The sequence below is a fragment of the Zalophus californianus genome, chromosome 4, assembly GCF_009762305.2.
Source record: "Zalophus californianus isolate mZalCal1 chromosome 4, mZalCal1.pri.v2, whole genome shotgun sequence".
Classification (NCBI taxonomy): domain Eukaryota; kingdom Metazoa; phylum Chordata; class Mammalia; order Carnivora; family Otariidae; genus Zalophus; species Zalophus californianus.
In genome coordinates, this window is record NC_045598.1 from 52,096,242 (window position 1) to 52,123,373 (window position 27,132).

The 27,132-nt window shown below is 39.4% G+C and overlaps 1 pseudogene; it reads right to left on the reverse strand.

Moving 5' to 3' along the window:
* Positions 1-2,239: 2,239 nt before the first annotated feature.
* On the reverse strand, positions 2,240-27,132 carry LOC113926685 (annotated as a pseudogene).

A 27,132-nucleotide genomic window follows, 5' to 3' on the forward strand; every position in this document is an offset into this window, starting at 1 on the left:
CCAGGAACATGGCTTTGCTTAACCCCTGGTAACTTCAGGGGTTTGTGGTCCCAGGTTCTCGATGCTTTCAACCAGTGGGCAAGATGAGTGTGCAACACACACTCCTATAACCACAGCAACCACCTGAGGAAATGCTTTATTTTAGCCCTGACCCCGGTAAGGATGTTATTTTTTAATTGGCCTTTTTGGCTGGGCCTGCCTTTAAACCATCTGCCACAAGCATTCCATCCTGTGTTGACAATGGAAAGACACATGTTTGTAAGGTATGTTTAGCATCTGAGAGGCTGAAGGAATGAGCTTTCGGGCATTGCCAGATGCACTGAGTACATGTGCAGAGCAGAATACACGCGCTCTCGGCAGGAACCAAAACTGGGGAGCAAGCCCAGCCAAACGGCTAGCTGTGCGGCGTCCCGCTGAAGGGGCTGAACATGAGATTTAGGTCCTTGGAGTTGTTGGAAGCTCCATATAGTACCTTACATCACCTTGGAGCAACTCTCTCTAGGCAGAGCCTTGAAGAGGGATCCCACAGTCACCCTGGGAACACTGTCCTCTCTGATCCCTGCAAGTGACCGAGGATCTCTAAATCGTAACTCGGACTCCAAAGGGCTCTGCTGGCTCCAGCTAGACTTGTCAACCTTGCTCAGGGGCTGTTTGCTTCAGAGAGGCCTCCTGGTCCCAGTGATCTATGCAGGTGGTAGGGACAATTGCAGCACGCTCATCAGAACAGATGAGACGTAGCCCCGAGTCAGACATGGGGAGACTATCGTGAGAGCTGATTCCTTTGGTGTGGGTTAAGCAAATGGCAATATATTCCAAAGTGCTCTTGCAATTAATTGGTTGCAACCATGGACTTGAAATTTGCTGAAGGAAAGAAAGAAGGATGATCTCAATAGCTAGCATGGACACAAGCTGCTTCTGTGCCAGGCGCTAATCTAAGCATCTTAAATGCATTAGCTCATTGTCTTGTCACCCTGGTCCTACAAGGTAAGTGCTATTATGATCCTCCCCGTTTCACTAGTAAGGACACTAAAGCACAGAGAAGGTAAGCAACTGGTCCAAAGTAAATGGTTAGTATGTAGCAGAGCTGGGATTTCAACCTAGGGACTCCACACTTTTAATCATACTATGCTGCCTCTCGCTGCCGGCACAGTGCACCCAAGGATGATAGTAACAGAACCTTCTTTAGCCCTATTTATGCCAAGCACTGTGCTCAGTGCTTGACATGCTCTATCTCCCACAATCCCTAAAACATTCGTGGAGAGAAAGTCCTGTCATTACTTCCATTTTCTAAATGAGGAATCTGAGGCTTGGAGATGTTAACTTGCCAGACGTGACATAGTTAGTAAATGACATGAGAGCCCATTTACTACTGTTAATCGTTTTATTTTACTGCTTTCACGTAAACTGCATACACTGTAAGTAGCACAAAACAAATGAAACAGCTTTGCAAAGATTCTCCTTTGTATTCTGGACACTAAATAGGTACAGATTCATTTCCAAAGAAATGGTATTGGATTTGAGATCTGGGAGGCAGGCCATATGATGAAAAGCAGAGGACCCCAAGCTCATGGCCAGAAGATCTAGGTTCACATCCTATCTTTGATGCTCACATTCCAGCCTCAGTTTCCTCATTTGTAAGGTGGCAGTGATGGTGAAACCTAGCTGTGGGGATTACATGGTAAGACATATGTGGTGCTATTATTATTTAATGTGTGTAAGGTAGTTTTTTGTTTTTTGTTGTTTTTGTTTCTGTATTACAGATCACTCTTGGTGTACATTCTAAGGATTCTGACAAGTATATAATGACATGTATCTACCATTCTAGTATCATAAAGAGTAGTTTTAGTGCTCTAAAAATCCTCTGTGCTCCATCTATTTATCCCTCCCTCACCCCTTCCACCCCCTAGCAATCACTGATATTTTTTACTGTCTCCATAGTTTTACCTTTTCCAGAGTGTCATGTAGAAGGAATCATACAGTATGTAGCCCTTTCAGATTGGCTTCTTTCACTTAAGAATATACAATTAAGTTTCCTCTATGTTATTTCACTGCTTGATAGTTCATTTCTTTTCAGTGCTGACTAAAGTTCCATTGTCTGGATCCCTCTTTCTTATAGTTGATGTATTTATTTATTTTTTTCCCAAATCAATAGAGCTTTTATTGCATTTTTAAAATATCACAAGTAAGTTTGAAAAATCATCTGGCATCTTGCTGTTTCTGTAGCTGGACAAATTAGATCTTATTCATTAGCCTGCTGAACCGATCCTTTTTCAGAAACATAGATATCTAAGCACCCAAAATTTTCTGCTACCCTTGTTTCCAACTGTTGGGGGCTGAGTTTGATGCAAGTTCAATGTCATTTCCTTCAAGAACTAACTCATCTTCCTGGGCTTGAGATACTGAATAAGCAACACCTTGCCTCATCTGAACTCTGCGGATGTATTTTTCACCCAGGAAATGTTGGATTTCAACAAGAGAACCATTCTCCTGAATAACAACATGGATGGGGAAGTGAGCCCCACAGACCGCATCTGGTAACGGAAGCCCAGTGTAACACCCTTGATCATGTTCTGTATGTGACTATAGGTAGTGCGAACAGTAGTCAACCATTTGCCTACTCAGAGCCTCTTCTTTTCCTTTCCAAGGAGACTGAGTTCTACGCTGATGTGATTGAAGTCCCTTTGCAGGGTTCCTCTAGGGCCCTTCACAATGACAGTAGGTCCCTTCAGAGTGATGTCCACATCTGTTGGAATGTTGACAATCTGATTGCTGAAATGGTCTTCATTCTTGCAGTAGATGCAGCAAAGAGCTGTAGTTCATTTATTAAGGTGTTTTTTTTTAAGTTCAACTCTTCATTTTATAGATGAGAAAACTGAATCCTAAGGAAGTTAGAAAAACTTGCTCAAGGCCTGTAGCTAGTTGGTGACAGAGTCATGACTCGAAAGTAACTCTTCAACCTCAAGTCCAGCACTTTTGGCTACTTTACTGGGCTGAGTGACATTTTTCTAGAGTTTGTGTTTTAGGATCTCCTCTTGTTACTTGCATCCATTTGCTAAACTACTACTCTTGTATTTGTGGAATTAGAGGTCAAAAAGAGTTTGCATAAGGCAAATGCACACTCTCTACAACCGTCTGGTGGTTTAAGAGCTTCCGCTTCGTTCCTCATATAGAAGTTTTGAAGATTTTTATTTATTTATTTGACAGAGAGAGACACAGAGAGAGAGGGAACACAAGCAGGGGGAGTGGGAGAGGGAGAAGCAGGCTTTCCGCTGAGCAGAGAGCCCGATTGAGCGGGGCTCAAATCATGACCTAAGCCAAAGGCAGACGCTCAACGACTGAGCCACCCAGGCGCCCCCTCATGTAGAAGTTTTAAAAGAGCAGCTGAAAAGTAGCAAAATTGGCAAGAGGGATTTTTAATATCCTCTGTCTTCTGCTCATCTTTGGAGGATATCCCACCAAATGATGTGAACTGGAAGACAAAGCATAGTAGGGATTTTTCAGGTAGTCTCGTCTGTTGTCAGGGCAGGTGAGGTGTAGTGAGAAGAGGAATAACTAAAAAGAAGTCCAATAGGGATCAAAGGAAAGTCCTACACTTCGGTTCAAAAAAAAACCAACCAAACAAACAACTGTACCAGATGCAGGGTATGGTAGAATATTCTACACGAAAAGGGCCTTGGGGTTTTAGTTGTATAAGCTCAGTAAGAAACAATATTGCTATGGGGTTGTCTAAAAAGCTACTGCACTCTTAGAGTGCATTAGTAGGGCTGCTTACTAGTCCTGAGCCTGTCACAAACTGAGAGACTCGAGTTTTTTAAACGTTGAAGAGTGAGGAATGTTTTAATCCCTCTGTATTCTGTATTTAAGTACAGATGTACAAGAAGGCCCATTTGTGGATGTCGTATCTGAACTGTGTGGGCCTGAGTCTGCCTTCAACTCGGGTTGTGATCTAAGGGTCCTGGGATCGAGTCCCATATCAGGCTCCCTGCTCAGTGGGGCGCCTGCTTCTCCCTCTCCATCGGACCCTCCTCCCCGCTTGTGCTCTCTCTCTCTCTCTCTATCTCGAGTAAATGGATAAAATCTTAAAAAAATAAATAAACCATATACTGACAAGCTGGAGTATGACCAGAGGCTGCTGACTAGGGCAGTGGGCACTGGAAAGGAACCCACATTTGTCGGGGGCTTCTAAGTACTGGGCACTGGGCTAGGGCTTTATCTACATGGTCTCAGTGCATCTTCACACCAACTCTGAAATATAGTTCTTATTAATCTCATCTACATATTTCTAGAGGAAGAAGCTTACCCAAGATCACTCCCCTTGAGAGTGATGGGGCTGGTTCCTAACACCATGTTCTTCCCACTACCAGCGAATTGAAAGCTCTTTAAAAACTATATCGTAAGTGGACAGCTGAAGAAACCAGGCACACACAGCTATCCAAATGCGTTTGAAATATTGTCAAGCAGAACAGGGAGCTAGATTTATTCTTCTTTGGTCCCAGAGAAAATTAGACCCAAAAGATAAGTGTTACAGGGAAGCACATAGGAAGTTAATGTCAGGAAGAACTTTCTATCAGAGGATGATTCAGTAATTGATCTTCCTTAACTTATCCCTCGCTGGAGGAGCATTCAAGGAGAAGCAGACTGGCCAGTTGTCAGGGGCGTTCTTTGTTCACTCAACCAATATTTAATAAGTAGTTATGATGTGTTATCACTGTTTTAGAACTTGAAGATTCGGCAATGAAAAAAAACAACAAAAATACATGTATTCTTGCCTTAATAGGGTTTACATTGCAATGGAATATAGTGGTAGAGGTCATTGCAGAATTTTCTGGTGTATTCAACTAGTGGACGCCCCCCCCAAGACACCAGTCATAGATGGTCATCTGTGCCTGCCAGTGTCCCCTCAACTAGTACCACTGCTGGGCATGCTGGCTCAACCTCTAATTCCCAAATCCTGTGAATCTTTGCTAAGGGCACTCTGTGGTCACTGGAGCCCATCCCACCTTTATTCTAGAAGTGATGAAGGAATTGACATTCCCCCAGCAGCTGTTCCCCAATGACTGATGGGATAAAAACTGTGATCCTCTTGTCTCTCAGTTGGGAGAACTCTGAGACACAGGATCCATGGTGCCTCCCTGAGTCCCTCAGCAGGATGGCGCTCCAGTTGTCCACAGTGTACCCTTGCTTGATTGGTTCTTTCTTGTCCCTAGCTCATTTCTCATTGCCCGACTCATGGTCCCTGGAGCTACTTCCCAAATAAACCACATGCACTTGAATTCTTGCCTCAAAGCCTGCTTCTGGGGGATCCCAAAGTAAGGCAGTCCTTATGATTCTTGAACACTGGCTGAATGTCAAGGGATTTGAGTCTTCATCACGACTCTTGGCTCTGTGCAAGTCACTAACCTTCCTAGCTCCTCGTATTATCACTTGTAAAATAAGAGCATCAGACTAGATGAAATATATGTGTATATATATTTGAAATATATATCTATAATCCTACCCACAAACGTGCCTAGTATTTAATTTTGTAGCCTCCTTTACATGGTTTTGAAAGAACCTTCACATCCATGTCCGATTGATCCTCAAAATCCCTCTGTGAATTAGACTGAGTACAGACAATTTTGCCTATTTAAGAGATGAGACCATTGCACCACTGTAATGATGGGTTTCCTTTTATCTCTTCTAAACGTTTAACTGATGTCCTGGAGTTTGAGCGATTCCCATCCTGTTTTCCTAATCTCTCTCTCCAGTCTGATACAAAGAACAAGTTTCCTGTTTCTTGATTATTGAATCAAGAGGTTATGGCCAGCAAATAGCTAGACTCATGGCTAAAATAAGAAGGGATCCAGAGCCTTTGGAATATAAAATTCCATCTTCAAGAGCCCATATGGGTTAGGCGCTGTGTGGGACGAGACTGGGGGGGTAGACACAGACCCAGGCTGCACGCAAGTGGATTTGTGAATCACAAACCCGCACTCTGGTGAGAGGCAGCATGGGATACATTTTTATATCTTCTACAGTTTATAAAAGCACTTTCACATCTCTAATCTCACTTGATTCTCATTAACCCTGTGAACTACAATTTTTACTATTCTCATTTTGATGGGAACACAGAGGCTAGGAGCGGCTGAGTAGATGCAGTAAATGTGAAGTGTCCCTTGAAATGTTAAGGCGGCTGCCAATGGAGGTTTATTATGCCCAGGCCTGCTCCCTGGAAGGCTGTGGTTATGAGTACTCTTGTACATGTGTAGATTCAAACAGAGGGGGCTTTCCAGAATACACTGGAAGAGCTCAGTCATAAAGAGGGGGAGAGTAAAGACAGTGATGCTACAGATTCTTTGAGGTTATGAGTAGAGAGATAATCCCATGTCACTATGCAGAGAGGGAAATCAGATGATAGCACTCCAATGAGCCTTAGAGATCATCCTGGTCCAAATTCCTCTGTGGTCCAGAGCAGGGAGGTACTTTCTTTAAGGTTACACAACTTGTAGGGTGAGCCGCCATCCTGGTTTGCCCTGCAAGTCCTGCCTTCCAGGAAACCTGAGTCTGGAGCAAAGTAGGATGGTTAGCCAACTCTATGACTGAGAAATGTATCTGACACTTCCCAGTCTGTCGGGTTCCGGAAGACCACTTGTTTAACTACACTGACACTGAATATGATTGTGAGGGAGTTACTTTGCCCCTCCAATTTCATATTCTCGTCTGTAAAATGGAAACAAAAATATCAAATGTAGAGTTGTGTGGGGCGCCTGAGTGTGGCTCATTTGTTTAAGCGTCTGCCTCCGGCTCAGGTCAGGATCTCGGGGTCCTGGGCTGGATCCCCAAGTCAGGCTCCCTGCTCAGTGGGGAGTCTGCTTCTCCCTCTCCCTCTGCCCCTCCCCCCCCCACTCATGTGCTCGCTCTCTCTCAAATAAATAAAAAAATACAATCTTAAAAAAAAGAATTGTGCGGATTAAATCAGAAAATGCATGGAAAATGCCCGTGAAATGGTAGATACCGTACTATTGTTATTACTTACCAACACTAGAGCTAGGTTATCCTGACCTTCGACCTTCCTCTCTGTTACTCCTTTTTGCTTCCAGCAGGATTCACAAATCACCCTTATGGTTTTTTCTGCACATGAAATAAAGTCTTCATATTATAACTGGAAATTTTGGTAAACTTGTATTCCCAGGAAGCTTCCCTCTTTTTAGTGACCAAAAAACTTTTGCTTTCTGTACTAAAAGTCACATGTTCTGAGAGGAGTTTTGGCTAATAGTTCCACTATACCCAAATGATCTCTTTTTTTAGATTGTGAGAACAGCTACTATCAAATACACAATAAAATGGAAGGATTTAGATGTTTGTGGCACCAAGGGCTCACTAATGTCGTGGCAGGGGAGAATGAGTATATTTCTTAAATCACATCCAATTATGTCAAATAAGACTGTTTTGGATATAGCTACAATTTCCTCACATTTTTCCATTGCTGTCCCTCCCCGTGCAACCATGCTACATTACATTATATAGAGAAAATAACAAAATCCAGCGTTTCATGCTAGTTGTAGAAGGCTGTCCTGTTCCCCTGTTGTCGTGTTCTGAGTGGGCGTTTGAACTCTGAAACCCTGCAGACTGAGCCCCTGAAACAGGCTCTTTCTGTGTCTCAGTGGGAAACTCTTTGCTTCTCTTCTTCAGTTTCTTCAGCTGTAAAACAGGAATCCAAATAATTCCCTTTAGCTCAGGGATTCTCTGAGCTCGCCTGTAAAATGACACAGAGATGAAAAACCCAATAGTGACAATGCATGCCTAACACTGTTATGAGTCTAGAGCTCAGAGTTCAATGAGATTAAAAAAAAGAGAGAGAGAGAAAGAAAGAAAGAAAAATAAAAAGATCCAGCATCCAAGAGGAAAAACCCAAAGTGCTCTCTGATCAAACTAAGGTTTTTTGTGCATAGCTTTTGGGGATCAATTTCCATGCAACTTCCTGGGGTGAACTTGCAAATGTTTCCCTACTCTTTTCCCTAAAGGAAGCCTTCTCCATTACAGTTTTATAGGATTCCCACCCACTTTTTTTTTTTTTTTAACTGTCGTAAAGAAAATTGAGTAGAGCTTCCTTGCTGATTGTGGAGAACAAATCTTATATCTCTTTGGAAGATTATTGATCAAAAGATCTGTGTCATCTGTGGGTAGTACATTTCTCTGAGGGGAAAAGAGAGTAATCAAGAATGCTTCTCTTCTCAGAGGAAAACAGATGCACCGTGTGTGTATTGGGGCTGTGTTTAAAAAACAAAGTCAAGAGCCTGGGAGAATTGTAACGGTGTTCTCCCTGCAAATGTGTGGGGATAAATGGTGACTCAAAAAGTGACCTCACATTCCAGAGCTTTTGGTGTCTACGGCAAGAAGCAGATAAAATGTGTCAATAAAACCTGGCATTTATTAGAGAGATAAAGAGGCCTGGAGTAAATGGTATACTCTGAGTAAGACAGGAAAACAGGAACATTTCTGTACTTTGTTACCAACTTTTGTCTTGGGTCGGGTGGTAACTGGGTTTATTATTTAGAATTTTTGACATAGTCCCTCAAAATGATTGTTAGTTTTTGGAGTGCTCTCTTCTTGGCTTGCTAGTGTTTACAAATCACACCAGGCAATAGATCTTTAACTCTCTTATTACAAAATAATAATAGAAAGTGGATTGTGTGTAGTGCATTTTCTCTAGGGAATGAAATCACAAAAATAACCACAAGCATTTCACTGTTTGAAAAAGCAAAACAAAACAAACCATAGACGTACAGAGAGTCAACTGATTCTCCTCCCATGGGTGGTTCTTCCGTAGCTGTATTTAACTGTCTAAGGCAATTATCCTTGCAGTGACCTCTGTTTCCTAGGGGCAAAATCCAGGATAGTCAGCATACTTAAAAGTTGGTTATTCTTGGGGTGCCTGGGTGGCTCAGTCAGTTAAGCATCTGCTTCCAGCTCAGGTCATGATCTCGGGGTCCTGGGATGGAGCCCCTTGTGGGGCTCCCTACTAAATAGGGAGTCTGCTTCTCCCTCTCCTTCTGCCCCTCCCCCGCTCATGCTTCCCCCCAACCCCACCCCCAGCTTGTGCTCTCTCTCTCTCTCTTGCTCATGCTCTCTCTCTCAAATAAATAAATAAAATCTTTAAAAAAAAGTTGAATTCTTCTTTGTATTTTATAGTTATGGTGAGAGATGAATGAGAAGATATATCTTTTTCTAGACCTTGGGTTTCAAAAACGTTTTTAGATTGGCTAGCGCTATATAGTTCATTACAGGCTTCCTGATCCACTGTTTAGGATGAAAGAGGAAAAATATTTTGTATTGACAGAAGATCAAGAGCAGATGTACACCAAGGTCTCAAGCATACGTTTTAACTTACTTTTGTGTGCTGTGAGGAACTATATCAGAGCCAAAAAGTGATTTGTATTCACTAATTGTAGGCAGATTGGTAGTTTTTGTATATAAAAAATAACGTTTTAATGTGTTATCTGCTGGTTTTCCTCTCTCTCATCCTGAATATGTTTTGTGTGTTTACTCCATGGGCTCACTTAAGGTTTAATGGGGAACTATCTCAGTGTCCTGGGCAGCACTAGTTTTCATACCCATCAGCTTCCTTAGAAAGTTTAATGTGGTTATGAACTACTTCAAGTTGTGACTATGGGAGCACAGGTCTGTGGAAACAGGGCAGTTGTCTGGTAAATTTGATCAAGGTAGAATGTCAAGTTGGATCATTCAAGAGTCAGGACTCCCAGAATATATCCACTTTGGTGCCCAAGAAAATCCAGATTGAATATCTCCATTGCTCAAATATGCTGGAAGTTTTGCCAGATTTCTGCTTCAATTGGTGTGTGTGGAAACTGCTTACACATGCAGGCTTAGAGGGAGTCAGTCTGTTGAGTGGCTGTCCAAATGTCATCACAGCTCATTGCCATTTCTAGATGACAAATCATAAACATGGCTGGCCCTCTGGAAATGATGGTTAACTGTGTGAGGCAGAATGGTGGAAAACGTGGGTTCCACAAAAAATGTCCACAGGTGCCAGGTTTATATTATAAGTGAGGCAGGTCTAGTGTCAGGGTGTGAGAGATGATAGGGACTGCAAAGACCTGGCACCCATCTGAAGGTGCATCTGCTCCTCACCTCCAACTCTCCACTGCCCTTCCTCAGTAGATGCTCAGTGTTGCCAAATATGGTCATTTTTTCCAAAACAAGCAGGAAATTCCGACTTTTATGTGAAATCTCTCAGACTTTAAATCTTGACTTAAATTTGTTAAAACACTTTGTACTCAGAATCTAAATATTTCAGAAGGCTAAATATGGCCACCAGGCTAACGTTTTGGGATGTCTGATTTAAGTGACTCTCTGAGAAGAGAAGACCTTCCCTACTCTACATTGAGAGATGGGCTTTTCCAGTAACCTTGGTTAGTGTCATTTTTTTTATAAAAGATTTTATTTATTTATTTGACAGAAAGAGAGACTGCAAGAGAGGGAACACAAGCAGGGGGAGGGGAGAGGGATAAGCAGGCTTCCCGTGGAGCAGGGAGCCCGATGCAAGGCTCGATCGCAGGACTCTGGGATCATGATCTGAGCCGAAGGCAGACGCTTAATGACTGAGCCACCCAGGCACCCCCATTTAAAAAAAAAAAAACAAAAAACACTGGACTGGGATTTAGGAGATTGGGTAAATCCAACTCTATCTTTCCTGATTGCATGATCAAGGAAAAACACTTAACTTTTCTTATCCTCAGCTTTATAATATATCAATTCATAATATTTATTGCCCCCATCTATCTCACAGATAAAATCCACTCAATTAATATTTATTAAAAATTTAACTTGACCAGGACTCCTGGCTGGCTCAGTCGGTTGGGCATCTGCCTTTGGCTTGGGTCATGGTCTCGGCATCCTGGGTTTGAGCCCCGCATGGGGCTCTCTGCTCTGTGGGGAGTCTACTTCTCCCCCTCCCTCTGCCCCTCCCCCACACTGTATGCATGCTCTCTCTCTCTTTCAAATAAAGAAATAAAATCTTAAAAAAAAATAAGATAGTCTTAACATGGATGTACAGATGAAGAAACTGAGATTCTGCAAATTTTAAGGAAACTGCTCAAGATCATAGAGCTAATTAGTGATGGAGTAGAGATTCAGACCAGAGCTTTTGATCTTAAGCTCTGCTTTCCATTGTGAAAACAATTCTTAAAATAGGTACGGAGCTATAATTCATTTAAATCATCTTCATCAATAACATCATTTTGGCTTGTTCTTGTCTAGCCCCTAGATACAGAGTTTACAAATAGAATCTTACCTGGGCAAATCATTTTATCTCTCTAGGTCTCAGTTTTTTGACTCTTTAAATGGTCATTGGTATTTTGATGGCTATGTTTTGCTCAGAGATATTTTTAGTTGGGCCTAAATAATTTTTTTTCTGTTTTTTAAAACAAGTTATTGAGGTAGTATAGCTGACATCAAATAAAGAGCACATATTATAAGTGTACAATTTGATAAATTTTGACACATGAAAACCATTACTACAATCAAGATAATGAACATATCCATCACCCCCAGAAGTTTCCTTATGCCCCTTTGTAATCCATTCCTGACTTTCCACTCTTTGTTCTAGGTAACAACTGATCTGCTTTCTTTTACTATACATTTGTTTGTATTCCCTAGAATTTTATATAAATGGAACCATATAGGTTATACTTTTTTTTTTGGTCTGGTTTCTCTCATTCAGCTTAAATATTTTGATATCTATCCATGTTATAATATGTATCATTAGTTCATTCTTTATGATAGCTGAGTAGAGTTCCACTATATGAAAGTACAATAGTTTGTTTATTCACTTATCTGTTGATGGACATTCTGGGCTGTTCCAGATTGGAGCTGTTATAAATATACCTGCTAGATTGTCTAAGCAGAAAAGCAACAAGGAAACAGGGACTTTGAATGATACTCTAGACCAGATGGACTTCACAGATATATTCAGAACATTCCATCCTAAAGCAACAGATACACATTCTTCTCGAGTGCACATGGAACATTCTCCAGAATAGATCACATACTGGGTCACAAATCAGGTCTCAACCGGTACCAAAAGATTGGGATCATTCCCCGCATATTTTCAGACCACAGTGCTTTAAAACTTGAACTCAATCACAAGAGAAAATTTGGAAGGAACACAAATACATAGAAGTTAAAGAGCATCATACTAAAGAATGAATGGGTCAACTAGGAAATTAAGAATTTTTAAAAATTCATGGAAACAAATGAAAATGAAACAACTGTTCATACCTTTGGGAGCAGCAAAGGCAGTCCTAAGAGGGAAGTATATAGCAATAGAAGCCTTTCTCAAGAAACAAGAAAAGTCTCAAATACACCATTTAACCTTACACCTAAAGGAGCTGGAGAAAGAACAGCAAATAAAGCCCAAATTCAGCAGGAGAAGAGAATTAGTAAAAGAGCAAAAATCAATGACACAGAAACCAAAAGAACAGAACAGATCAATAAAACAAGGTGCTGGTTCTTTGAAAGAATTAATAAGATCGATAAACCCCTAGCCGGGCTTATCAAAAAGGAAAGAGAAAGGACCCAAATGAATAAAATCATGAATAAAAGAGGAGAGATCACAACCAACACCAAAGAAATACAAATATAAGAACACATTATGAGCAACTATATGCCAACAAATTAGGCAATCTAGAAGAAATGGATGCATTCCTAGAAACATATAAACTACCAATACTGAAACAGGAAGAAATGGAAAACCTTACTATTGTTACTATCAGTTACTTCCTCTATGTTTGTTAGTAGCAGCTTTATATATGTGGGTGCTCCCATGTTAGGTGCATAAATATTTACAATTGTTATATCGTCTGGGTGGATTTTCCCCTTTGTGATTATAAGTGTCTTTCTTTGTTTCTTGTTACAGTCTTTGTTTTAAATTTTATTTTATCCAATATAAATATTGCTACCTCAGTTTTCTTTTCACTTCCATTTGCATGATAAATGCTTTCCCATCCCTTCACTTTCAATCTGCTTGTGTCTCTAGGTCTGAAATGAGTCTCTTGTAAGCAGCATACAGATGGGTCTTGCTTTTTTATCCATTCCATCACCCTGTGTCTTCTGACTGGGCCATTTAGTCCATTTACATTCAAACTAATTATTGATAGGTATGTACTTATTGCCATTTTGTTACTTGTTTTATGGTTGTTTTTGTAGTTCTTTTCTGTTCCTTTCTTCTCTTGCTCTCTTCTCTCATGATTTTCTGGCTTTCTTTATGATATACTTGGATTCCTTGCTCTTTATTTTTTTGCATACCTGTTATTAGTTTTTGATTTGTGGTTACCATTAGATTTGTATATAACATCTTATGCATGTGGCTGTCTATATTAAGTTGATGGTCACTTAAGTTTGAACCTATTCTTTATTTCTTTCTCACCCATGTTTTTGGTATATAGTGTCATTACTGTACATCCTTTTATTTTGTGACTTTCTTGACTGCTTTTTTTATAGATAGCCTTAATTGTACTGCTTTTGTGCCTCTTACTTTTCTTACTCCTGCTTGTGATCTTTCCTTTCCACTCATTGTTGCTTTAACATTACTTGTAGGGCTGGTTTAGTGGTCATGAATTTCTTTAACTTTTATTTGTCTGGGAAACTCTTTATCTCTCCTTCTATTCTGAATGATAGCCTTGCTGGATAGAGTATTCTTGGTTGCAGGGTTTTTTTTTCCTTTCAGCACTTTGCATATATCATGCCACTTTTTTCTGGCCTGCAGTTTCTGCTGAAAAATCAGCTGGTAGCCTTATGGGTTTGCTCTTGTATGTAAGTTTTCTTTTCTCTTGCTGCTTTTAAAAAAGTCTCTCTTCATCATTATTTTTTGCCATTTTAATTGCTATGTGCCTTAGTGTGGACCTTTTTGGGTTGATTTTGTTGGGATCTCTGTGCCTCCTGGATCTGGATTTCTGTTTCTCTCCCCAGATGTGGGAACTTTTCATCTGTTATCCCTTCAAATAAATTTTCTGCCCTCTTCTCTCTCTTCCCCTTCTGGGACCCCTATAATGAGAATGTTATTATGCTTGATGGTGTCACTGAGTTCCCTTAGTCTATTTTCATTTTTTATTATTATTTTCTCTCTCTCTCCTATTCAGCTTGATTCCTTTCTATTACTCTGTCTTCCAGGTTGTTGATCTGTCCTTCTGCTTCCTCTGGTCTACTATTTACTCCATCTAGGGTATTTTTACTTCCAGTTACTGAGTTCTTCATTTGTGATTGGTTCTTTTTTATGTTTTCTGTCTCTTTGTTGAGAGTCTCACTGAGGTCCTCTGCTCTTTTCTCAAGTCCAGTGAGTATTTTATGATCATTACTTTAAATTCTCTATCAGGCATATTACTTCTCTCCATTTCTTTTAGCTCTCTTGCTGTGATTTTGTCCTGTTCCTTCATTTGGGACATATTGCTCTGTCTCCTCATTTTGTATAACTCTGTGTCTGTGTCTATGTGTTAGGAAAGTTAGCTATGTATCCTGCTCTTGAAAATAGTGACTTTATGAAGAAAAGCTCCCATAGTTCCCTGCAGTTCAATGTCCTCTGTTCAACCGGAACCTGGTGGTTCAGGTTGTCTCCTATGTGTGTTGCATGAGCCCTACTGTTATGACTGAACCACATTTGCCTACAGTTCAGTCATCTGCAATGGCTCTCTCTGCCTGTTGTGGGCAGGGTTTGGTCCCTGTGTTGTTAGTGGGCCGGTCGGGGGCCACCTTGGGCTTAAGTTGAATCAGAACAGGGGTTTGTCAAAGATGCAGTAGCACCAAACTGCAGGACATTTTTCCTGTGTCATCCTCTGAGATGCTTTCTTTGGTGGATGGGGCCTGAAGTCATACCCAATATCTATCCCCAGCCTGTTACTAGGGCCACAGCTGGACTGGTGTGTGTGGTTTCCTTCCTCTCCCCCCAGTTCAGGAGTCACTTTGAGGTGGTGACTGTCAGGGCTGCTTGCACACTGCCAGGCTTGTGACACCACTTTGGATGGGCTCTGGCCAAGGGTGTATTTGAGGAGGCAGGTTGGCAGCAGAACACGGGGGTAGGGAGTGCAGTTTTAGCAATGTTTGGGTAGGTCTGCATTGGGAGGGGAACTGGAGCCAGGCCAGGCAGGAGGGGGCATGTCTGCAGGAGAACTTAGGGGGCTGGGTGCACTATTAACAAGTTCGGTAGAAAATGGCGCTATGCTGGTTCCTGCAGGTGTCCATGTATCTAGGGTGAGGGGTAAGGGAGGAAAATGGAGCCTGTCAGTTCTTTTCTCTTGGAAAAGTTATCTGCCCCTCCAGCACATGTTCTGAGATTAGTAAACAAATTTCCCTGCTGTGTACCCCAGACATTTTTCAAACTGCTGCTTCTATTCTATATCATTGTGGTTCTGTTTGTTAATGCTGCCTCTTTAAGGGCAGGGACTCAGTTTCCTCTCACCCTCCTGGCTCTCCCAGAGCTGAGTCTGCTGATTTTTAAAGTTCGAAGTGTTAAGCCCTGCTGAGTGTAAGAACTCACGAAATTATGCTCCTCCGGTTTTCAAAGCCATATGTGATGGAGATTCATCTTCTCTGCCAGCTACCCAGTGTGATAGTATATTTCTCTTCCCTCTCCATGCTGCAGTGTTCCTCCCTCTCAGGAACAGTCCCACAGGTCCATTTAGCTCCTGACTGCATCTCCGCCCTCCCTATCCTCTCAGTGTGGCCTCTTCTGTACATTGAGCTGTAGAGTCTGATCTGCATATCTTCAGGTTGCTTTCTGGGTTATTTACACTGATGTGGGTGTTATTTAATTTTATCTGCGGGATGAGGTGAGCTCAGGGTCCTCCTGTTCCACCATCTTCCTCAGAAGTCCCTCTTTTTTCTTGAGTTTTGGATATCCTTTATAAATTCTGGATACAAGTCCTTTATCAGATATATGACTTACAAATATTGTCTCTCAGTGGCCTATTTTTTCATTCTTTCAACAGTGTCCTTTGAAAAGCAGGCATTTTTAATTTAGATAGAGTCAAATTTATAAATTTATCTTTTTATGGATTGTGCTTCTGGTCATTAATTTAAAAATATTTGCCCACTCCAAGGTCACAAAATTTTCTCCTATATTTTCTACAGAACCTGGAGATTCTGGAAGGATCACTGGAGTTAGTAACTGCACTTCTGCCACAGAGGTGGAGCTTAACAATCTGGAGAAATTTTTGAAATAGTTTAAATCTGAAAGTGATGATTTGACTTAGCTCTTGACACCTGATGACTCCCCAAGTCTTTCTCATTTGTTTTCTGCTATAAATTAAAAAAAAATTTTGGAGTATAAGTATATACCATAAAAATGTATATATCTTAATATGTACAGTTTGTTATGTTTTCAAAACTATAACTACCACCCTAACTATGATATATAACATTCCCATCACAGAGAAATTTCCCTCCTTTCCCTTCTCCAGGTTATCCGTGGGGAAGCTAGAGGGGTATCCTAGCTCTCCCTCTAGAGTCAACCACTTATAAAATACCTAACCATCACTGAATTTTATGTGTTCTTGAAATTCATAAAAAATGACCCATAGAGTAACTGCTCTTTTGTATCTGGCTTCTTCCTCTGAGCATAATATTTTTGAGATTCATCCATGTTGTTGCATCCATTGTACCATCGTCCTTTTTATTAACGAGTAGCATTCTATGAGTTTGCCACATTTTGTTTATTTTTCTGTTGATGGACATTTGGTTGTTTCCAATGTTTTACTATTATGAATAAAGCTGCTATGAACATTGGTGTATAAATCTTTGTACATGTGTTTTTATTTTCCTTTGGGTAAATATCTCTGAATGAAATCATCAGAAGTAGGTATATATTTAGCTTTATAAGAAAATCTTAAAAAGTTTACCACATTGGTAACATTTTTCATTCTCACCAGCACTGTATGAGAAACCCAATGGCTTTCCATGTTCTTAACATTTGGTGTTTTAGTCTCTCCAGTTTTAGCCATGCTAGTGGATATGTGAATAGCTTATTGTGATTTTAATTTGTGTTTTCCTGATGACTAATGATGTTGAGCATTTTTTTATGAGTTTGTTGATCATGCACTGAAAGGTGTTTTTTGATGAGCAAATGCTTTTAATTTTGTTGAATTCCAATTCATCAATTTTCTCTTTTAGAATTTCTCTGTCCAAAGAAATCTTTGCCTAGTCCCAATTTACAGAGTTATTCATATTTTATTTTATATTATTCTAAGAGCTTTATAGGTTTTGCTTTTACATTTAAGCACTAATTCATCTCAAATTAATTTTTCTTTATACTACAAAGTACAGATAAGGTTCATTTTTTTCCCCAGCACAATTTTTTAGATTTTCTTTTGGTCATTGAATTACATTGGTGCCTTTGTAAAAAGAAGAAATCAATTGTCAGTGTCTGTGTGAACTTACTTCTGGATTCTCTATTCTTTTCTTCTTCTTTTTATTGACTTCTGTTCTTATCCATTGATATACTTTTCTGCCTTTATGACATATTTACAGTATTTTTTCCAACCCACAAGCATGATATAGCATTCCATCTATTTAGGTCACCTTTAATTTCAATAATATGCTGTAGTTTTTCAGTGCATAGGTCTTTTTGTTTCTTTTGTTAAATTTGTTCATAGATTCTTTATGTACTTTGGTGCTATTATAAATGAATTTATTTTAAAATTTAATTTCCAATTGTTTGTTGCTAATATATAGACATAAATGGATTTTTGTACAGGGGTCATGTATACTGAGACCTTGCTAAATTCAGTTACCAAATTTAGTAGTAGAATTCTAAAAATTGTTGTTTTTGCTTCTTTTGGGTGTCTATGTCCACCTCATGTTGCCTCCAAATAAATACAGTTTTATTTTTTCCCCAATATTTGTGCCTTTTATTGATCTTTCTTGCCTCATGACACTGGCAAACACGTCAATGTGATATTGAATAGAAAGGTAAGAATGTACATCCTTGCCTTGCTTCCCACATTAATGGGAACATGTTTAATATTTCACCATTAATCATGATGATGTTAGCTGTAGGTTTTCCTTAGATACCTCTTATTGGACTGAGGAGATTCTGTTTTATTTCTCATTTTATAAGATATTTCGTTTAAAAGCATAAATGTGTGTTGGATTTTTTCAAGTGCTCTTTTTCCTTAAATATTGAGCTCATTGTATGATTTTATCTTTAAATCTGTTAATTACACTGATTAGATTTGTGAATTACATTATTTTAGAATGTCAGAGCAGCCTTACATGACCGGGATAAACCCAACTTGGTCACAATATATATCCTTCTTATATTATTGAATTTAATTTGCTAATATATTTTGTTAAAAAGAGTTTTGTATCTAGTTCATGAGAAATATTGGTTTGAATATTTCTTTTCTTGACATATTTTTTTTAAGATTTTATTTATTTATTTGACAGAGAGAGACACAGTGAGAGAGGGAACACAAGCAGGGGGAGTGGGAGAGGGAGAAGCAGGCTTCCCGCGGAGCAGGGAGCCTGATGCGGGGCTCGATCCCAGGACCCTGGGATCATGACCTGAGCCAAAGACAGACACTTAACGATTGAGCCACCCAGGTGCCCCACTGGACATATCTTTTAACAGGTTTTGTTATTAAGGTCATGTAGCTTATAAAATTAGAGAGTGGTCTCTGCTCTCTCTTCCTCCATTTTATAAGAGTTTATAGTATTGTGTTGTATTGGTATTATTTCTTCCTTAAATGTTTAATATAATCTCCTATAAAGCCATCTAGGCTAGGGGTTTTCTTTGTGGAGAGGTTTTAAATTAAGAATTCTGTTTTCTTGGGCGCCTGGGTGGCTCAGTTGGTTAAGCGACTGCCTTCGGCTCAGGTCATGATCCTGGAGTCCCGGGATCGAGTCCCGCATCGGGCTCCCTGCTCAGCAGGGAGTCTGCTTCTCCCTCTCACCCTCTTCCCTCTCGTGCTCTCTCTCTCTCTCTCAAATAAATAAATAAAATCTTTAAAAAAAAAGAATTCTGTTTTCTTTCATAGGTACACAGCTATCTAAATCTAAAAAAAATTCATTCATTTCATCAACATTGTTTAATGTGTTGGCATGAAGTTGTTCATAATACCCCCTTATAATAGCCCCATCCTTTAATGTATCTAGGATCTGATCTTGGTGTTGGTAATTTGTGGATTCTTTTCTCCCATTTTTTTTAAAGATTTTATTTTCAGTCAATCTCTGCATCCAACTTGGGGCTCGAACTTACAACCCTGAGATCAAGAGTTGTGCACTTTATGGACTTAGACAGCCAGGCATCTCATCTTTCCTCTTATTTTTATTGATCAGTATCACTAGCAGTTTATCCATTATACTAATATTTTCAAAGAACTAACTTTTGACTTTATTGATTTTCTCTATTATTTGTCCTCTATTTCACTGATTTTTTTTTTAATCCTTACTACTTTCTTCTGCTTACTTTGGGCTTATTTTACTCTTTCTTTTCTAGCTTCCTAATTTGGAAGCTTAGATCATGATTTTAGATCTTCTTGTTTTCTAATATAAATATTTAAAGTTATGAATTTCCTTTTTATATATGAATTTCCTCTTTTAGCTGAATTCCCCAAATTTTAGTGTGTTGTGCTTTCCTTATCATTTAGGTCAATGTATTTTCTAAATTTCTTTGTGAAGTGTTCTTTGATCCCAAGATTATTAAAAATGTTAATTCTCAAATTTCTGTGGATTTTCTACATATATTTTATTATTAATTTCTAACTTACTTGACTTGTAGTCAGAGAATATACTCTATGGTTTCAATATTTTGATTTGTTCAGACTTATTTTATTGCTCAGCATATGATCTTTCCTTATGACTGTTCTGTTAAGTGCTTAAAAAGAATGTGTATTCTTTGCTTGTTGGATATAGTGGTTCCATAAACATCTACTAAATCAAACTAGTTGATAGCGTTCAAATTTTTATATTCTTACTGATTATGTATTTTTGTATCAGTTACTAAGAGAGAGGTGTTCAAGTCTCCAACTAGCATTGTTCTTTTTCTGTTCTCCCTCTACTTTTGTTAATTGTTGCTTCCATATGCTTTTAAACTCTGCCATTAGGGCATACACATTTAGGAACATATACACATAAACACACAAAAATTTAGAATTTTTATGTGTTTTTGATGAATTGACTCTTTTGTCATTATGAAATATCCCTCTATCGCCAGCAATACTCTCTGTTTTGAAGACTGTTTTGTCTGACAATAGGAAAGTCATATCAGTTTTTTAACATTACTGTTTGTGTGGTGTATCTTTTTTATGTTTTTGCTTTCAATCTCTGCTTTTATCTTTCACATTTTATATTTCAGCAAATAGGAAATCTGTGCTTCCTCTCCTCATAACCCTTGTATTTTGCCTCCAGAGAAGGAACTCTTCCACTAGGCTCACGATAAGTGTCCTATTATGGGCGCCTGGGTGGCTCAGTCAGTTAAGCATCTGCCTTTGGCTCAGGTCATGATCCCGGGGTCCTGGGATCAAGCCCGTGTCGAGCTCCCTGCTCAGTGGGGAGTCTGCTTCTCTCTCTCCCTCTGCCTCTCCCCACTGCTCGTGATCTCTCTCTCTCAAATAAAAATCTTAAAAAAAAAAGAGAGAGTCCTATTAAGTTTTAAGCTGCTGTCTAGTTTGGATTCATCATGCCAAGAGACCATTAGGAAAGTAAAGAAGTTATCATCCTGGGAGGAGTAATAGGCCCTGATCATCAGAAAGAGGATGCTGTTTTTTGAAAGCGTATAATTTTTTACTGCACAGGGCATGGCCATGCAGAACCCTAGTGATCTATACCATGACTCTCCTACTGAAGGTTGACATTAACTCTGTAAAACATCTTTTCCTGCCATAAACATCCTCCAGTAACATATGGTCTACTGGGTCATATGGGCCCAAGCAGCAGGGCCACATGCACCCCATGTGGTTCTGCAGAAAAGCTCTTTCTTTTATATAATTGCTGCCCTGTGTAGGAGCCTTCTTCCTAAGGATCTGGCCTCTCACTTAGTCAATTGAGTTCTGGTCAGAAAACTAATCCTGTCCTAGAACCTGCGTAAAGTACCATGAATTTTTACTGGGGGAGCTGCCCTCTGCCTCCTAATCATCCATCCTTGATTTCTTTTGGCTGGATGGTTTAACAATGCCCTTGGTTGACTGCCCACATATCTTGCTTCTAGGGATGCTGTGTTGTATTAAACATCTCCAACATTCTCTGAGCCAGGCTTCCCTGATTGCCCCTCTAGCTGCACTGCTCATCACAATAATTGTGTCAATGTTGTGTCTTTAGTTAAGCACTTCCAGGTCCCAGTCTTATAACAGCATCTCTTGCTCTGGCCTGCAGAGGAGCGCCATCACTGAGCATGTCAGTGAGGCTGGTCTCCTACCATCAACAATCCCCTTTCTCATACCTACCCCTTAATTTCAATTCTTTCTTTCAGTATTTATCTTCATGATCTTAAATAACATATAGCTGTCACTTGATATTTCAGTTTTAGTCATTATCTATTAACTGTCAACTATGAAATATGAGTTCTCTCTCACAGTCATCACCACCAGCACCATTACCATACACTTCCCATCCTCTCACTCTTCCATCATAATTGGTTATAATTTTGGCTAGATTCATTGTTTGCAATATTATGCCTATATTATGCCAGTTGCTAGCTACAGTTAAACCATGCAGTGTACTATGTTTATTTTTCTTTTTTGTATACCTTTTTGTATTCCATGGAGTAATAATTGTTTATATTTTTGTTTATTTAATTTTTTTTAAAGATTTTATTGATTTATTAGAGAGAGAGAGAAAGACAGCGAGAGAGGGAACACAAGCTGGGGGAGTGGGAGAGGGAGAAGCAGGCTTCCCACCGAGCAGGGAGCCCAATGTGGGGCTTGATCCCAGGACCCTGGGATCATGACCTGAGCCGAAGGCAGATGCTCAATGACTGAGCCACCCAGGTGCCCCTGTTTTATTTAGTTTTATATATGTCTATCACCAGTTCATCCCAAATTTCCTAAAAAGCAGAAGTTACTCTCAGGCCTAAATCCCCCTAAGAGTCTATGAGATTGTGCTTATTCTCTCAGAGTCTTAAGACCTCTTCCAGTCTTGGCTATTTTCCTCTAATCACTTACTCAGTTTTCCTACTGGAACATGCCTACATTGTCATCCTGGAAGTTCCTTTTTTCTCTCTTTTTCCTAGATTCCATGTGTTCTTTTTCCTTTGTTTACTTTCTGAATAACTGGAATATATCCTCTGATAGTGTCCTTAGAGAGGGTGTGTGGCAGGCTGAGTAATGGCTCCCTGAAGATGTTCATGTCCTAATCCTCAGAACATAGCAAAAGGGACTTCACAGATGTGAGTAAGTTAAGGATTTTGTGATGAGATTATCCTGGATTGTCCAAACATGTCCTATGTAATCACAAGGGTCCTTATAAGAGAGGAGATGTAAATGTGGAAGCATAGTGAGATTTGGAAAAATGCTACACTGCTGGCTTTGAAGATGGAGGAAGGGGCCATGAATCAAGGAATGGAGCTCTAGAAGCTGAAAAACATATTCTCTCTTAGAGTCTCCAGAAAGAATCAGCCCCACCGATACCTTGACTTCAGCCCAGTAAAACCGATTTTGGACTTCTGGCCTACCAAACTAAGAGAATAAATGTGTATTGTTTTAAACTACCAAGTTTGTGGTAATTTGTTTCAGAGGCCATAGGAAACTAACATAGAGTACAGGGCAGATATTTTTGAGGCTTTGCATGTCCTGGATGTTCTTCTCTCACTCTAAATGATAGTTTAGCTGAGTATAGAATTCTAAGTAGAAAATAATTTTCCTTCAGAATTTTTAAAGCATTTCTCCAAGGCCATTTCATTTCAGCCATAATAATTATTTTTAATTTCCAGGACTACTCTTGTCCACTGCCTCTTCCTCCCCCTTCCAACTCCCTGATGCTCTTCTTATTCAAAAAAGTAATATCTTGGGGCACCTGGGTGGCTCAGTCATTAAGCATCTGTCTCTCTGGGAGAGACATCTGTCTCCTTGGGAGCCTGCTTCTCCCTCTGCCCTTCTCTCTCTCTCTCTCTCTCTCTCTCTCTCTGTCTGTCTCTCATGAATAAAAAAAAGTTTATTGATGTAGAACTCACATACATTTAACTATATTTAAAGTGTGCAATTTGATGAGCATGTCAGTTATTAAGGGTTCTGAGTGTGTGAGTTGGGGGAGGGGCAGAGAGGGAGAGAGAGAATCTTAAGCAGGATCCATGCCCAGTGCTGGAGCCCAATATGGGGCTTGATCTCAGGACCCTGAGATCATGACTTGAGGGAAATCAAAAGTTGGATGCTGAACCAACTGAGCCACCCAGGTGCCCTTCTACAATGAGTTTTAACATATGCATACACCTATGAAACCTTTACCACATTCAAGATAATAAATATAACCATCACTTCCATGCCATGTCCTTATGCCTGTTTGTCTTCTGTCCTTTCATTTCTCTGTTCCTAGATAAACAGTGATCTGCTTTTTGTCACTATAGAGTAGTTTTCACTTTCTAGAATTTTATATAAGTGAAATCATGTAGTATATACTCTTTACAAAGAATCTACTTTTACTCAGTATAATTATTTTTATATTCATCCATGTTATTATATGTATTAATAACATTCCTTTTTATTGATGTGTAGTGTTTCGTTGTATGAGCACATCAGAGTTTTACCTGTTGGTGGACATTTGGGTTGTTTCCAATTTTTGGCCATTACAAATAGGACTGCTATAAATTTTCATGTGAAAATTTTTTTGGGGTGGGAAACTATTTGATCCAGTTGTTTTATTTTATAGATGAGAAAACTGAGGTTCAAAGAGGTCACTCAATGGCATATAAGATCCATGACAAAGTTTGGATATCAATGCAATTCTCTCAATCATCAATAAATTGTTTTTACTCACTTGACTATATCATTCATATTGACATGACTTGGATTAATTAATTCAGGAACTATTTACTTAGCATCTACTAATTTAAACTTTTGGGACACCTGGGTGGCTCAGTTGGTTAAGCGTCTGCCTTCGGCTCAGGTCATGATCCCAGGGTCCTGGGAGCCCCATGTCACTTTGGGCTAACTGCTTGGCAGGGAGCCTGCTTCTCCCTCTCCCTCTGCCACTTGCCCTGATTGTACTCTCTCACTCTCTCCTTCTCTCTCTCAAATAAATAAATAAAATCTTTGAAAAAAATTAAAAAATAAGCTTTAATTAGTTACAGAGACTAGGAATAGTTAGGGTGCTCCACTATTATATTGGTTCAGTTTTACTAATTTTAAAATGCTTTTCTGGGGCCATCTGCCTGGCTCAGTTGGTAGAACATGTGATTCTTGATCTTAGGGTCATGAGTTCCAGCCCAGCGTTGGGCATAGAGCTTACTTAAAAAAAATGAAATAAATGTTTTCTGTAGTATTTTCTCAGACCTATGCTATGTGAAAATAAGTCTGGTATTTTTTTATGACTGACTGAGATGATATTCAAAGCAACATTTTAGGAAGGAATTTTATTACCTCTACCTAAGGAGGCTCTGTTAATTGCCCAGAACAAAGACTGTTCTTGATGACCTCTTTCCTTGATTCTTGCAATATGTTCCATTCTAAATATTTTGATAAAAAACATATTTTAAGTTTAAAATGTGCTCATTATATTCAGAGCACAGGATTGTATAAGGCCCTAAATTGGGAGTTAAGTCTGGAAAATATAACCATCATAAATGTGTGCTAGTAGAGTACGTTAAAGGATGTAAGATCAGTTGTCTGAGTCCAGTTCATGATGGGGCTGAGAATAGGCATGTTTGCTGCTGTAGGCTTGAGTGGACTGAAGATGGGGAGACCTAGAATTAAACGTTCCCACTGGGACTGGGTCTGGTATCAGGTAATGGGCGGGTGTCCAATCCAGCAGACACAGTCCAGAGCCCAGAGGGTTTGGGTAACATTTGTGCTATAACTGATGTGTTAATTGAGAGTTCTCTGAATAAGGTCTTCCAAAAGGAGAAGGAAAGAATTTGTCAATGCTCAGCTAATCGGGTCTGGAAGCCAGAGTGACCTGATTTTGGTGCAATTGTACCTATAGTCCAATAGAAACAGGCAAAGAGAAGAAAAGTGTATCTAATTACTTAAAAAGCCTCTAAGACTATCCAATGTCCTTTATTCATGTTCTTTGTTCATTACAACTCCTTTTGCTCGATTTGCTCCGTGTGAAAGTCTTTGTATGGACATATGTTTTGATTTGTCTTGGGTAAATACCTAGAAGTGGATTGGCTAGATTGTGTGGTAGATATAGGTTTAGGTTTTAACTATAAAACTGTTTTCCAAGGTGACTATTATTTTACATTTCCATCAGCAATGTATGAAAGTTCTACTTGCTCCACATCCTTGCCAACACTTGATATAATTCATCTTTTTAAGTTTAACTATGCTAGTAAGTATGTAGTAATAGCTCATTATGGTTTTAGTTGACATTTCCTTGATTATTAATGATGTTGACAATCTTTTCATGTATTTCTTTGCCATCTGTATTTTTACTTCAGTGGTTTTGTTCAAATGTTTTGCTCATTTAAGAAGTTAGATTTTTGTCTTCTTATCATTGAGTAGTAAGAGTTCTTTGTATATGCTAGATGCAAGTCTCTAATTGGACATATATTTTGCAAATATTTTATTACATTTGGCTTACTTTTTTTCATAACAGTGTCTTTTGGAAAGCAAAATGTTTTAACTTTGAATAAGTCAAATTTATCAATTTTTTTCCTTTTGTAGTTCATGGCTTTTGTCTCTTCTTTAAGAAATCTTAGCCAAACCCAAGATCACTAAGATTTTCTCCTGTATTCTTTCAGAAGTTTAATAGACTATACCATCTTGGTATGGTTTTACTAAAAAACCCCTACTGTTCTTGAATTTCTTGTTTATGAACTTCTGATGATACTAGATTGACGAGATGTTACACACACACACACACACACACACACACACACATGGCAGCAGAGAGATATAGCAGAAGGACACATGGACTATAGCAAAGAAGCCAATTTGTCTTTTTATTATCTTTTTTACCCACTATACAAATGGACCTGTGAAGCTAAAGGAACAAAATATGTGAAATCAAGATTGTACTGGAAATCCAGGCTGTATGATCACCAAATTTATGCCTCTCTGCACCCCATAATGTAGAGGTTTGAAGAAAAAAAGAATAATAAGCAAACATTTATTGACTAGGTGCCATGCCAAATAGTGTTGAGAACTTTATATTCAAGGTATAATGTATATTATGTTATTTTTTTAAAAAGATTTTATTTATTTGACAGAGAGACAGCGAGAGAGGGAATACAAACAGGGGGAGTGGGAGAGGGAGAAGCAGGCTTCCTGCAGAGCAGGGAGCCCGATGCGGGGCTCAATCCCAGGACCCTGGGATCATGACCTGAGCCGAAGGCAGATGCTTAATGACTGACCCACCCAGGTGCCCCTATTTTATACTTAAAATGGCTTTTTATTTTGGTTCTATTATTGTCTCTTCTTTCTTTTCACATGAGAAGATCATATCATAAAGAAGTAAAATAACTTATTCAGGTCATCTGGCCAGGTCTGTCTAATGCTAGAGCCCAATGTTCTTAGTCACCAATAATAATAGCTAATAAATATTGGCTGCTTACTGTGTGATAGACTCTGTGCTAAATCCTTTACAAATATTAACTAATTTTTAATTTTTTTAAAGATTTAACTAATTTAATCTTTAGAACAAAGCTAGATAGTAGGTATGACTATTATGACTTTTTTACAGATGAGGAAACTGACATACTAGACTCCAGTTCTCACAGCTGCTAAGAGCAAAGTCAGGATTTGAATCCCTGTGATCTGGCTCTTGAGTCTTCATTTGTAACCACCATGCTACTCCGTTTCTTCAAGAATAACTGATGGCCCTATTTGTTGGGTAAATCAAGCAAATGCCCCAAATGAATCTTCCTCTCCAGCAACTTTTTCAAATGTAAGGTGGTTTCTTTTACACCCCCTTGGCACCTGCCCTCAGTGACTTGTCACTCTCCTGTTCCTTCTCCACCTTCCCACCATGATTTACCAGGGCTATGGTGTCCAT